Here is a 15001-nt window from a genome sequence, read left to right on the forward strand (position 1 = left end):
GAGGTTGCAGTGAGATCATGTGACTACCTTCCAGCCTGAGTGACAGTGCAAGACTCCATCTGAAGGAAGGAAGGAAGGAAGGAAGGAAGGAAGGAGGGAAGGAGGGAAGGAGGGAAGGAGGGAGGGAGGGAGGGAGGGAGGGAGGGAAGGAGAGAGGGAGGGAAGGAGGGAAGGAAGGAAGGAAGGAGAAAATATAAAACTAACACCATGAAGGGAGAATTAAATACCACCAAAAAGAAAACTAGATTAAATGTACATATATGTTCTAAATATTTCCATCAAAGCACAGAATTTGCTACACCAGATAAAGATTAAACAACATGTTGTCTGCAAAATTTCCTTAATTATATAGACACATGTAAGTCAAAAGTAAAAGGCTGAAAAAAGATACACCATACAAATACTGTATAAGAATGCTAGAGTAGCTTTTTTAATATTAGCAATATAGACTTCAGGGGCAAGGAATATTATCAAAGATAATAAGTAATCTTACAGATGATTAAAGTGTCAATTCATCAAAGGGACATAGTAATGAAAATAAGCATGCACCTAATAACCAAGGTTCAAAATCCACAAGGCAAAAAACTCATAGAACTTAAAGAGATGTGAACAAATCCATCAATAGTTTGAAAGCCTCAACACTACTTACCCATTAAACAGTAGGGCAAATATAAATAAAATAAGTAAAAATATAAAAAATTTGAACAACATTATGAAACAAACTTAGTTAATTGACATATACAGAAAATTTCAGTGAACAATGGCACAGGCACATTGTTTTAAAGTGCATATGGATTGTTCACCAAGAGAAATCAAATGTTTGGTCATTTGATAAGATTCTTGAATTGTATAGAGGTTATTATCTGATCAGAGTTGAACTAAATCAGAAATAAGTAACAAAATAAAATATTTAGAAAATTATTAACAACTTTGAAATACAAACAATGTGCCCATAGACTAAAGGAGAAATCACAAAGAAAATTATAAAGTATTTATAATTAAATGAAAACAAAACACACCACAAATCAATATTTGGGGGATTCAGAGAAGGCTGAATAGAGCAGAACTTATAGCTTTAAATGCTTATCTTAAAAATGAAGAGAGATTTCAAAGTAAACTCTATGTTTCCACTGTAAAAATACTAAGTAAAAAAGCAAATTAAAACAAAATCGAAGAAACAAAAGAATTTTTGAGATCAATGAATAAAATAAATTTTAAAAACCAGAAAAATGTAATAAAATTCAAAGCTTGTTCCTTAAAAAATTTAATAAAATTGATAAACATCTAGCTATACTAATTAGTATAAAAATCACAAATTACTAATATCAATAATAGAGGGTCTTCAAACCTTTAGTGGACATGAAGGAAATATTTTTAATAATTTATAAGAAATGAATAAACGTCTTAAAAGATACAAATTACAAAAATTGAAAGAAAAATATATTGCTTCAGAAAATGTGAATTTTTTTATCTCTCTTAAAGAAGTTAAACTTATTTTTAAAAGCCTTCAAAACTGTAAGTTCTAGATGTATATGTAGTCACTGATGAATTTTACAAAATATTTAAGGGATAATTAATACCAATCTTATATAACATCTTTCAGAAAATAGAGACAGAGGAAATACTTCCCAATTTACTTTTGAGGCAATTAATATTATAATATGAAATTGATACAAAGAAATTACAGGAAAAGACAATTACAGAGCAATAACAATTCTGAATGAAATCATGTAAGTACTACAACTAATGTTTAAAAATTAAATCTGTAACATATAAAATGGTAATGCATGTTGACTAAATGAGATGCCAGGAATTCAAGATAGGCCTAGCATTTGAAAGTCAATTAATATTATTCTCCATACTGAAAAACTAAGGGAATGTATATAATCATCTCATAAGATTCAAGAAAAAAATGACAAAAATGCAAAACCTATTTGTGATAAAAACTTTCAGCAAACTAGGAAGAAAATAAAAATTCACAAATTTTGAAGAGCAGCTATAGAAACTGTAGCTGGCATCCAGATTAATTGTGATAAACCAAACACTTTTTCTCTAAGTCTTTGAACAAGGTAAAGACAACTACTCCCACCACCTCTGTTCAAAGAGATATGCAGAACCTAGCCATTGAAATGAGGAAGGAAAATTAATCAAAGAAATATACATTGGAAAGAACAAATTAAACATTCTTTATTCAGAAAAACATGATTGTATATGTACAAATTTACAGAAAAGCTACTGAAATGAATCAGGGAGTTTCATAGGTCACATGATACAGACCAATTTACATAAAGCAATTGCATTTCTGCATACTAGCCATGAAACATTAGAAAGAAAAATTAAAACAAAAGCTGGCCAATCTGAAAAGGCTACATACTACATATGATTCCAATTATAAGACATTGTGGGAAAAGACAAAACTATAGAGACAGTGAAAAGATCAGTGGTTGCCAGGGATTAAGAGGAAGGGAGGAATGAAGAGGGGGAGTAAAGAGGATTTTTACAACAATGACACTACTCTGTGTAATAAAATGATGAAGGATACATGTCATTATACATTCATCCAAACCCACAGAATGCACAACACTAAGAGTGAACCCTGATGTTAAGTATTGACTTTGGGTGATAATGATGTGTCAATGTAGGTTCACCAACTGCAACAGGTATACCACACTGGTGGGAGATGTTGATAATGGAGGAGGCCATGCATGTGTGGGGGTAAGGGAAATATGAGAAATCTCTGTACCTTCTGTCCGTTTTTGCTATGAACTAGTCTAAAAAATAAAGACTTGTTTAAAAGATAAAATTTTAAAAAATAAAAAATAAAATTCGTTCTTAGGAATAAATTGTTTTAAATATATGCAAGTATATTTTCTCTAAAATTGTCTATAGATTTCATGCAATCTCACTAAAAATGCCAGGATACTTTTTTGTGGATATCAACAATCAAATTCTGAAGTTCATATGGAAATGCAAACTATTTAGAAAATGAAAAACAATTTTGAAAGGATAAAAAAATCCACACCCACTAGAATAATGAAAATTAAAATATGTAGCAATTTTAATTAATTAAAGGATATTAATTAATTAATTATGAAGCAGAGGAAACTCTCCTGTATCACTAGTGAAAATGTGAAATGCTATTTTAGAGCGCTGTTTAGCATTTTCTTACAAACATAAATTCATCATATGACTCAGTAATTCCACTCCAATTTATTTACACCAAAGAAGTGAAACCATATTTCTACACTTGTAAATTCATGTTTATAGAATAATATTTAGTTGTAATAGCCAAAAAAAAGGAAGACCTCAAGTTCCAAGAAGTAAATAGACATACGATAGACAAAGCATGAATGAATCTAAAAAATATTATGCTGAACTAGTGAATTCAGACACAAAGGATACATACTACATAAACTAATTTATGTGAAATTCTATAACATCAGATCTAATCTATAGTGACAAATAAAATTATCAGCAGTTGCCTGCACTCAGAAATAGGGGATGAGAATTGACTTCAAAGGGGCGCAGAGAAATTTTTTTAGAGCTGGAACTGCTCCAAATGTAAGGATATAGATATAGCAAAACATTGATTGTCCAATTCGTTGTGAATAAATTTTACCCGAAAAAAATAATTGAAAAAGATTTTTTAAAAAGAGAGAGAATGAGTGATTTCAGATTGGAGATGTTCTTTAACATTGTCCCTCATTCACCCCAACCCTGGATTTTACTGACTCATGCCCAGAGGATCTATGTTTTAATCTAGATTCCGCAATTAATTAGCTTTGTGACCTCAGATAACTCACTCACTTCTCTTAGCTTTCTCCTTATTAAATGAGAGAACTAGACTAAACAATCCCAAAGGTCCATCCACCACTGAAAAATCTAGAGTGAAAGAACGTACAGTTGAAACTGTAATAGGGTCATTAAAATGTTCTCTTTAGTTTATTTTGTATTTGCTTTAATAAATAAATAACATAATTCTTAAAATGCATTTATGTGACTGAGAATTCAGTGCTGGAAGATTTTTTCCAACACTGAATAATGTTACCTGAAAGGACGGGGGGAACCTCAAAAAAAAAAAAAAAGAAAGAAAAAGAAAAAAGAAAAGCAAACATGACTTAGGGTTCCAGTGCCTTAAGCGAAGAAGGCAGATACTGCATTCTCTCTTTTGGGTTATTCACCATGGATCTTAAAGATGAATAAAAAGCTTACTTTTCCTTTCTGATTTTTAGTCACCAAAATGAATCATTACCAGATTTAAAAATGTGATAATTACATTATTCAGCTCTTCTAAGGACACAGAAACTTCTACTGAAAAGCAAAATAGAGTCCCTGGCCTGATTATTGTGTTTGAAATGTAATCTATAATGTGATTGTATAATCAATTCATCCCTGACTTCCCAACAACCACAATAAAAGCTGCTCAAACTGTGCAGTGCACTCTCTATATGGTTCTCTTTTCTATTGTATATCAGTAGGACCTGGATTAACTCCAGGTACTGCTCCACCTTTTTTTTCTTTTTTTTCTTTTTTTTCCTGGTTTAAGAACTTACATGATTCCAGTATGTGTTTTAAGGAATTGAAACACTTCCAATTAAAATACACTTCAGATGCACCCAAATACCAAATAGTTTTTAAACGTTTCCCTCTCTTTGTTATACAACTTTATAGTACAGGACAGTTTTAATCTGTAAAGAGCCTAACCCACTATCTGGTGGAGTCTGTATTCAAGAATTGCTTGAATTAGGACTGGGGCCAAGGGAAGGAAAGTGTGGCACTTGCCTTAGGTGCCTTATTACATGAGGTGCCAAATCTCATAATCAAGATAAATAATATTTTATACAATACTCTCTGTATCTGCAGGTTCTGCATCTGTGTACTCAACCATAATACAAATTTTAAAAATACGTATCACAACTGTTTACATAGCATTTACATTGTAATAGGAAGTATAAGTACTCTAGAGATAATTAAAAGTATAAGGGAAGATGTGCTTAGGTTATGTGCAAATACTTTGCACATTTTATATAAGGGACTTGAGCATCCACAGGTTTTGGTATCATAGGGTTCCTGGAATCTATCCCCCATGGACACTGAGGGATAACTGTATTCTAAACATCAAATTTAATGGAAAAATATCTGAGGTAAATAAGATATCAAAATGTATTCATTCCCACTGAACAAAACTCTATGGTGAATGAGCTGCTTTATATTACCTTATTCTTACAAGTATATTTCAGATAGATCTTTTAGAAACTGGACTAGAAATAAGAAAATAATTCTATTTCATCTCCACTAAGAAGAAACAAAGTTTGAATTCCAAACTCAGAAAAACAGATTTCTATCCTTTTTTGTTAGTGTCATATTAAATCATTTGGGGGCAGTTCTTACCTGTTGATACGTATGGTATTTGTGAAACATGAATAAATCCTCTAGAATTGTTTATTTCAAAAGATATTTGAATTGCACTGGCATTTATTTACTGATGGTGTTAAAAATGACATAGTCATCCTTTTATTTTTTAGTAACATGCAATCTAATCAGTCCAGACAGACCTCTAATAATGCTTTAGTCCCACTCTTGAGTCTCATTAAGGAAGAAAAAACTGTCAGGGAACTTGTGCCTGTGCAAAAACTGTAAAGGGAGGCAAAATATTACAACACATTCTACCTTCTGAAACCTACAACTGTATTTCTTGTATTCTAAATTAACTAAAACTTGAAAGTTTAAAGGGTGCTCATTACAATCATATTTCTTCTATATTTCAACCTAGTTGCTTTCATTATGCACATTACCAGGGAAATATGATACAGTATAAGAAGCTTCTTTAAAATCCAATTAGATAAGAACTCAGGAACAATTAATGTTATTTTACCCCAGTAACCAAAGTAAATCAGCCAATGATAATAAATTCGGATATTTCAACTCTTGATCATTAACTATCTCAATATGCATTTGCCTCTGTTTTAAAAATAATTAATATATATGATGCACTCAGGATATTTTAAATAGTACATTGGTTCTGAGGCCAATAATTATAAAATAATGCCTAAGGCATAAAGTTACTGAGATACTGACATTGTGTGTAAGGCTGAGGGCATAATATCAAAATAGAGGTAACTTATATGAGCAATATTGTTTTTATATTTTGTTTGAAAATTTTATTTTTATGTGCAAGCCTGGTAATATTTTTTTTTTTTTTTTTTTTTTTTTTTTTTGAGACGGAGTCTCGCTCTGTCGCCCAGGCTGGAGTGCAGTGGCCAGATCTCAGCTCACTGCAAGCTCCGCCTCCTGGGTTCCCGCCATTCTCCTGCCTCAGCCTCCCAAGTAGCTGGGACCACAGGTGCCGCCACCTCGCCCGGCTAATTTTTTGTGTTTTTTTAGTAGAGACGGGGTTTCGCCGTGTTGGCCAGGATGGTCTCGATCTGCTGACCTTGTGATCCGCCCGTCTCGGCCTCCCAAAGTGCTGGGATTACAGGCTTGAGCCACCGCGCCCGGCCTAAGCCTGGTAATATTTTAATGTGAGCTTTAAATTGAATGTATGATCTTTATTTTTTATATTACAGCCATATACACAAAGTGACCTGCTGCTAACACAATATGTTTTATGTATGTAACCACCAATAAGCAGTAAAAGTACTATTTCAGTAAATATACATCCAGAAGCACATACATAGGTACAGCCTAGGTAGAGAGTTTATTCACACAATATCACTACATAGTTATTGAATCTACCCACAGCTATATTCTATCTGGATAAAGATACGTTTTAAAAAACAATGAGAATAACTGCTGCAGCTTTATAAATTATAGGCTTTTAATAGCCTAGGGGTAAAATTTTCCTGTTAGGGAGGTTAGTTGGTGAATATTCCATTTGTCTATAGACACTTGTGTGTAAGCATAATAGTGGATATCAATTCAAAATCTCCCCTGTCTGGTAGGCATAGATGGACACAGAGGAGGTAAGAGTGAGAGAAAATATCTGTATCTCCCAGCCCAAAACTCGGTAAGGCCAGGTAACTGCTTGGCCTTGTCTCACGTTATTTCATGATTATTCCTCCTACAAAAAAGAAAAAAAGAAAAATGGTGAGTAGTACCAGGCTTTCTCCACTATAACTGTCACTGGAATCTGTTTTATCTGTATTGTATTTGATGTCTTCTCTCTAGGTTTTAATACATTCTTACAGGTAAAACTCCCAAAATCTGGGAGATGTTTTTCTTGAACATTATCACCTTTACCCTGAGAATAATTTTTGGACTATACTGTCATATGTAACCAAGAGGTAAAGGATTATTAAATTTCTCTGAAACTTGTATAATTTCATATTGTATAATTTGACAGTGATTTGAAGTTCAAATTTCTGAAGAAAGCGACAGAGACTTTACATCATAAGGTGGAACCATGTCAGCTCCATAAGAGCTTCATAAATGTCATCCCTCCAAGATTAGCAGAGACTCACTAAAATAGGCCTCCTTCCTGTGCTTAACAATAAATTTATACCTTTTTAAATTACCTCAAGAATGATTCTTCAAAAAGAGTATTGTTGACCATTGAACAACATGGGTTGCAGTTCAGCATGGATCCACTTACATGGGGATTTTTGCAATAAATACAGTTGTCCCTACGTATTCATGGATTCCACAACCACAGTCAAATGTGGATGGAAAACAGAGTATTTGAGGCATTCAAAACTCACAAATACGGAGGGCCAACTTCTTATATCAGCAGTTCCACAGGTCTGACTGTGGACTTGGATAGGCATGGCTTTTGGTAACCAAGGGTAGTCCTGGAATCAATCCTCTTGGGATAACAAGGTACCAATCAAAATACTTACACAGCAAGTAGGGTTTATTCCAGGTATTCAAGGCTAATTCAGCATTAGAAAATCAATCATGTAATGCATCATATCAATAGATGAAAGAGAAAAAATCATACAATCACATCAATTGACTCAGAAAAAGGATTTGACAAAATACAACACTATTCAGGATAAAAATCCTCAGCTAACAAAGAATGTAGGGAACTTCCTCAATATAACACCTACCAATAACCTACAATTAACACCATATTTAATGGTAAGAAACTAGACATGTTCTCCCTCAGATGAGGAACAAGGCAACTATGTCCTTGCTCATTAGTCCTATTCAACACTGTAGTTGAAATTCTAGCTAGTGCAATAAAGCAAGAAAAATAAACATAAGTTTATAGATTGGAAAGGAAGAAAGAGGACTGTGTCTATTCACAGGTGACAGGATTACCTGTGGTAAAATTCCAAAATCAACAATAACCAAAAACTCCTGGAACCAATAACTGAGTATAACTAGGTCTCAGAATATAAATTTCATATAGGAAAGGCTGGTAAAGAACAATTGGAACTTGAAAATTTAAAATTTTCAATACTTAGATATAAATCTGATTTTTTAATGTAGATACGATATACAAAAAATACAAAACTTGTGGAAGAAAAGAACATTAATATATGGAGAGAGATTCAGTGTTCAAGTCTTATTATTTTCATTCTCTTCTATTAAAAAAATTTAAAACTTAGGTCTTATTTTACATACACTTTAAAACTGAAACCTGAGTTCAAATGCTGACTCTTCCATTTTGGTATCTGTGTGATTTTACTTGAGTTATTCAACTCCTGTTTCCCAATTTTCACATCCTTAAATCAGATAATAGTACCTTGTAGATTTATTTTCTGTATTGAATCAGTTAATATATCAGAAGCACATAACTGCCACCTGACAAATAGCAAATGCTCTATAAATATTGCTGTTACTTTCATTCTCATCATCATAACCATTAGAATGGGAAACTATTCAAGAGTTTTAATCAAGGAAGACACTCTATACTAGGTAGCATATTGTATCTATTTGGAAAGAGGGTAAGACAAAGTATAAACAAAGTATAGTTAGGGCTCACCACTTTTAAATGAATCTGCATCATATAAGTTTTGTGAATCAGAAGTAAAGTCTAAGTTTGGTTGTTACAAGGGCAGTAAAATAAAATGAAGTAAAAAATAATTATACTTTTACAAATGAAAATCCTGAATCATCTGATGAAGAGACTAATGTTTCAGAAACACAGGGGCACAAAAAATAAGACAAATAGGAATGCTTTATTATTTGATATTTCCAGCAAAAGAACTACAACATGGAAGAAAAACAAAATGTCATTCAACTTTCTTACACACATTTTACAATTTATTTATTTTTATTACATATGGGAAGGTGGAGACAGAAATCTCCATAATGGTTTCTATTGCTTTCACCACTGAAGGTTTTGATCCAGCCCTAGTTCTGAAGTTATCATGTGGCCCCTGATGAGGAAAACTAAAAGTCCACTACACATTTTCCCATTTAAAGCATATCGCACCCATTGCTGTACATGGACCTTCATGAATCAGAGGGAAGAAAAACATTAGCTGAGAGTTCCAACCATTGAGTATCCACATATCATTCAATTATTAAAAATTAAAAACTCACTATGTAGGCAATTTTGCTCATGACATTCATTTATAAAGATGAATAAGTAAATGTTACATCCAGCTGACTTAGGAATACAGTTTGAATTTAGCTATCCCTAAAAACTAAATAAATACATTTTCTGTATCAACAATGTTTCAAAATGTGACCAACAGCAATTTGCCTACTCTGTCTTTTCTTCATGCACAAAATGTACATTGTGGCTGCTCATATGACTGACACTAAGCCAGTTTTAACCATCCAGTTTATTTTTACACCATCCAATTTAAATTATTTTTATGATCCACAGTCCATTAATGAAGGGGTGCATCACAGCCTGTGATGTGACATCTGGCAGTGTAGTAGGTGTCAACAGAATAATCAATTACTCCTGTGGCTAATTCCTGCCATACCCTCTCCACAGAAAGTGGAGATAAAAGGAAGGTGATATTTAATTCACAGCAGAAAGAAAACCCATTTACTAAGATTCGCTGGCATCTCCCTTTCATCCTCTTCGCCTTACCCTCTCCTCTCAACAACCCCCTGAGCCCCCTCAACACACAACACACACACACAAACAGGAAGTGACAGGGTTTGGCAATTATGCTGAATACAAGAGCTAATTTGTTGTTGTTGTTGTTGAGACAGAGTTTCGCTCTTGTTGCCCAGGCTAGAGTGCAATGGCACGATCTCGGCTCATCGCAACCTCCACCTCCTGGGTTCAAGCGATTGATTCTCCTGCCTCAGCCTCCTGAATAGCTGGAATTACAAGCATGCACCACCACGCACGGCTAATTTTGTATTTTTAGCAGAGATGCAGTTTCTCCACGTTGGTCGGGCAGGTCTTGAACTCCCTACCTCAGGTGATCCGCCCGCCTCAGCCTCCCAAAGTGCTGGAATTACAGGCATGAGCCACCACGCCTGGCCTACAGGAGATAATTTTTAAATGAACTGATCAGTTTGACTGAAGAGGACTGTGATCCACCATGCTTCACTCCTCAGGGAGGAAGGACAGTTTTGACAGATGTAAATGCCACCAATAAGATAAAACAAAACAATGTGGTCCCTTCACCAACTGCTCCATCCTGTTTCCACCTGGACAGTGGAGATGCTGTAGGGTCAGCTAATAAGGCACTTTTTGCTGGTAGAATTGTTCAACAAGTTGCCCGTCTGAAAGGTCAGTGCTAGGTAGCAGTGAGCACTCCCTGGCTTTCTCCTTTAGTCATATTTAAATTTTACTTGGCTCATAGCATGCAAGTAATAACTCTAGTCTTTATATTTACACAACATTCTTGTAAATAATGAAAATCAGCATGCAATACTCTCAGGTGAACCATGTTTTTAAATAAATGAAAATTGAAAATAGGTTTCATTTCTCACTCAAACGGTTGCTGTAGTCTAGTACCTTATTATATCACCAGCATTATTGGAGCCAAAGGGGCATTATCTAGTGTAAAAATTTCAAGCTCACAATCAAGAAATTTGCGTTCTATTCCTACACCAGGCAGCGAAGATGACAACACTATGGGACATTTATTGAAAGGCACTATTCTAAGTACTTCACATGTATTATTTTGTGCACAAAATCCCTGTGAGCTAATTCATCTTATTATTACATTTTACATAGGAAGTAACTGGGACACAGAGCAGGTAAACAACCCACCCAAAATCAAGCATTACTGAGTAGCGGAACTCAGGATTCAGTTAGGACACTCTGATTCCATGGCTTCCCATACACAGAAGCTGGGGTGGCTTTTACAATATATGTGTAGCGTAAGCACCAACCAACCAGAATAGACGCTAGTCTTGGCTCAGGAATAGAGCCCAAGAAGCTCCTTGTGTAAAGGCATTAGCAGTTGCTGAAGTAGGAAGAAGGAATGGCAATCCTGGTGTGGGACCAGAGCAGCAGGAAAAGACAGAGAGAAATTTGGCAGGGTCTGCAGCAACAGCTATCTACCAATCTATACAGAAATTTCTCAGTGTTTAAATAAGAAATATAGCCATATTGGTGACACAAAGTGAATATCAACCCTATGATATGTGCACCCCAAATTAATCTACCAACACAGATTCTAATAAAAACCTAGCAACAAATAGAAGTAACAGTCATATTCAGGCAATTCCTTTTAGTTTCACTGCCTGCCTCTTTTTGGCCTCAAGCACCTGGGAACGTGTTCATTTGCAACGTCAAAGTTGCAATCATCTTAAGAAGGTGACTGATCATATGTTAAACACAAGATGGTATGTCAGGATCTGGATTCGTTCTAATACCTTTTTAAAAAAAGTATATAGCTGGAGAATATATTACGTGAACCCTATTTAGAAAATTCCAAGATCTTTTAAAAATATCTGAACTTTGATAAAATCACAAAGGAATAAAAGACACACTCAGGAATGACTCATAGTAGCACAAAAGATATTTAGCTATATAAGAAAGTTTCATGTTTGAAGAATAGTCACTTCTTTCCACTGATCAATGGAGAAAAATGTGCATTCATTTGCTGAGAGCAGAATATGCCCCCAAACAGCAAACCAGGTTTTATATAAGTTACTTTTCAAGTTAGCTAAGATTTTGTCAATCATTTGATGAGTTTTAGCTTAGGGATAAATTTGAAGCTGTTATTTTTCTGGTGAAGCCAGCAATAGGAAAATGTATGCTGAGGGAAGGAAAGAAACTGGAAAATTCAGCTAACTTAATAGAAATCTAACATTTGCTATTGCATTGAATAATTACGTTTTTCAGATCCTTTGAAGATGAAAGGTTTTGTATTAAAATTTTTTATTACCAGGCTATCATGAAAAAACAAATCCCTACAATGTCTGTGCATTTCTTGTTTTAAAATACGCAAGTGATCTGTTGCCTATCTTTATAACAGTGGTTTCTGTTCCAAAGAGCCTTAATCTGGAAAATATATGACATAAACTTAAACGACTGAGAATATTTAAAAATGAGCTAAAAAAAAAAAAAAAAAACCACGCTATTGATACTGTTAGACGTTATGGTAGTTTGACCACTTAACAAAGAGAAAGGCAGTGTTATGTTGTATACAGCTCTGGTAACTTGGGCAGATGACTCACTCAAAGCCTTTGTTACACTCCTTATGACTCACACTTAGTAATGCTCACCCAATTACCTTTGCTAGTATATCTTCATCTTGTTAAAGTGTTTGAGAAATGCTTTGGAGATTCTAATAAGTTCAAATGAGCATTAAAAATGAGAGAGAGTAGAAGTATCTCTTGAGAAAGGTGAGTCCTTCCTATTAACTCTGTGTTTTATTATGGACTGGCAAGCAGTACTAGAATCCGGTGTAACACATGATGACCAGATCTATTTTGTATTCAGGGAAGTCAATGAGTTCTCTAAGTGGCACGAAGCTAAGTACACCCACCTAGTTTCTGAGTACATCAGTTCTTCGGTGTACATTAAGCCTTTCCAGATTTATCCACAGAGGTTGGCTGTTTGCCAGAATTCAGACTCTGTTCTGTTGTGCAGTGGGCTGAGTATTCCCAGGTGCCAGCGGAGTTTTATGCCTAGTCCTTATTTACAGTTTTTCTTAGGATTGCTTTGAAGTGTGAACAATCAAGTTGCAGCATGCTGTAAAGTTCTTTCCACATGAGCCCTTTATTTCATTTTCTGTTATAGCTCTGAAGCCTTCTCAAAACAGAAGTATTTATCTACAACCATTAAAATGCATTTGGGATGATAAATTCCTTATAAATAGTTTGTACATAATTTTATTCTCTTTATGAATAAGACAAAAATATAAACAGCCAATTGTATTCTTTCACTACTGCTTCCCCTCAAAAAGAGTAGTATTTAGCAAGGCATTTGACTATCAGTTATTAAAATGTACAAAATATTCTGTGGCTTAATACCTACAAGATGGGACTTGCAAACACCTTGTGTATAATCACAATTGTGTATTATTTGGAATTCTTAACAAAGCTTCTAATACTAATATGATAACTAATTTGTAGCACTAAAAAACACCTTTTTGGAAAGGAAGTACCTATCATAGCCTGCATACAAACCATGCCTAACATCCTTTTTCCTAACTACTATCATCTTCAGATATTCCAAACTGAATGCAGATTTGTTTCTAAACTCTATATTCCCTTAAGATCAAAAGTTCTGACTTGAATTGTATGCACGGAGGCCAAAAAGCAGCCCACCTCCCCAATACTCTTTCCAAACACCACTCAGAGGTGACCAAAGCCTCAGCATCTGTGAACAGTCATTTGGAAAGCCTAGTGGGGTGAAACAGCCCCAGAAAAAAATGGAAACAAGGGGCTCCCCTAGAAGCCAGGTAATGAATAAATTTTTCAAATGTATAAAGAACTTGGCATTTCCATTGAAAAGATGCTTTATGCAAGATACATTTTATCTTTTTTAACCCTGGATTTTGTGTTTGTTTGCCAAAAAATCACAGTCTACACTGGGAGAATAGAACTCAAAAATAGAAGTGGTCTAGTAAGTGGTGGAGACCAGTGAGTTGGATAACCACATTAAAGGTTTGCACCTCTGTGTTACGCTCTTCCAATTTGCAGCTCTAACAAACTTTGATTTATGGTGCCAAGAGGGCCCTCTGTGGATGACTTCTGCTCCTTTCAGAACTTTTAATCTTTATCTTTAAATGTCACAATTCTAAATGATTTTTTCGGAGTTAGCCCCAGATAAATGATTCCTGGGAAGACCGCGGCGACGATCCTGAGCCCACTTGCACTTGTGGTTGATGGCACATTAAGCAATAATGCTGATAACGTGCAGCGATCAGTACCTATAGCATTTTCACCTGACCTCAAGATGAGGTTAATGCAGAAGACAAATAGAAGGGAAGCACATGCCCTATTTTTTCATCAGGCTGTTACATAAATAGCAGATAAACATGCCTCTGTTCACACCACATCAGAGCAGAAGAAAATGCTGCTCTGATAACTTCAAGCCATCAACGACTTAAAAATGCTGTTGTCAAATCAATTTTTTACAGCAGACTGACCTGTTTGCAGACCATTTTTAATAGCAGGAGAAGAGTTTAGGACTTGGAGTACACAAGTGATTTCCAAATGACATTTCAGATGTAAAATTTCAGTCTGCCAGCCTTTCCCTCTCTCGCGCCCCATCCACCCCCACATCCATACACATGCACGCACGCCCCATCAACTTCCACTGACATTTCTTCATTACCATGAAAAAGCTCGGGCAGTCTTGGGGGATTTTGCAAAGCATCATTCCTCTTTTATACGTAGGCTCTCACTGATACCTCTACAAATGGTTTTCAAAATTTTATGCCCCAACAGGAGGTAGGGTTTGAGTTTTTAAAGTTGTAGAGACAGTGGCTTCTAAGTTTATCCCTTTGACTTCTCTGGCCATTATTACCCACCTAGTGTGTCCCCATCCCAGGAGCTAAAATGCCAAGTGACCTTTTTGGGTGAATGGTCACAAAAACTCATGGGTACATTTAATAAGAAGAAATGCGGGCTCAATAACGTGGTGTGAGAAGATTGTCAGGAGTGTGTTCTTTTTTTTTTTTTT

General features: G+C 34.9%; 1 long non-coding RNA gene across 1 annotated transcript in view; it reads left to right on the forward strand.

Annotated features, from left to right (window-relative positions):
* Window positions 1-12544: 12544 nt before the first annotated feature.
* Window positions 12545-15001, forward strand: part of LOC105553705 — a 136886-nt gene continuing 134429 nt past the window's right edge. The window contains exon 1 of the long non-coding RNA XR_001008197.1: window positions 12545-12714. This is a non-coding gene — a long non-coding RNA (uncharacterized LOC105553705). The remainder of the gene's footprint in view (window positions 12715-15001) is intronic.

Source organism: Mandrillus leucophaeus, unplaced genomic scaffold, assembly GCF_000951045.1.
Source record: "Mandrillus leucophaeus isolate KB7577 unplaced genomic scaffold, Mleu.le_1.0 Scaffold603, whole genome shotgun sequence".
NCBI classification, from domain to species: Eukaryota; Metazoa; Chordata; class Mammalia; order Primates; family Cercopithecidae; genus Mandrillus; species Mandrillus leucophaeus.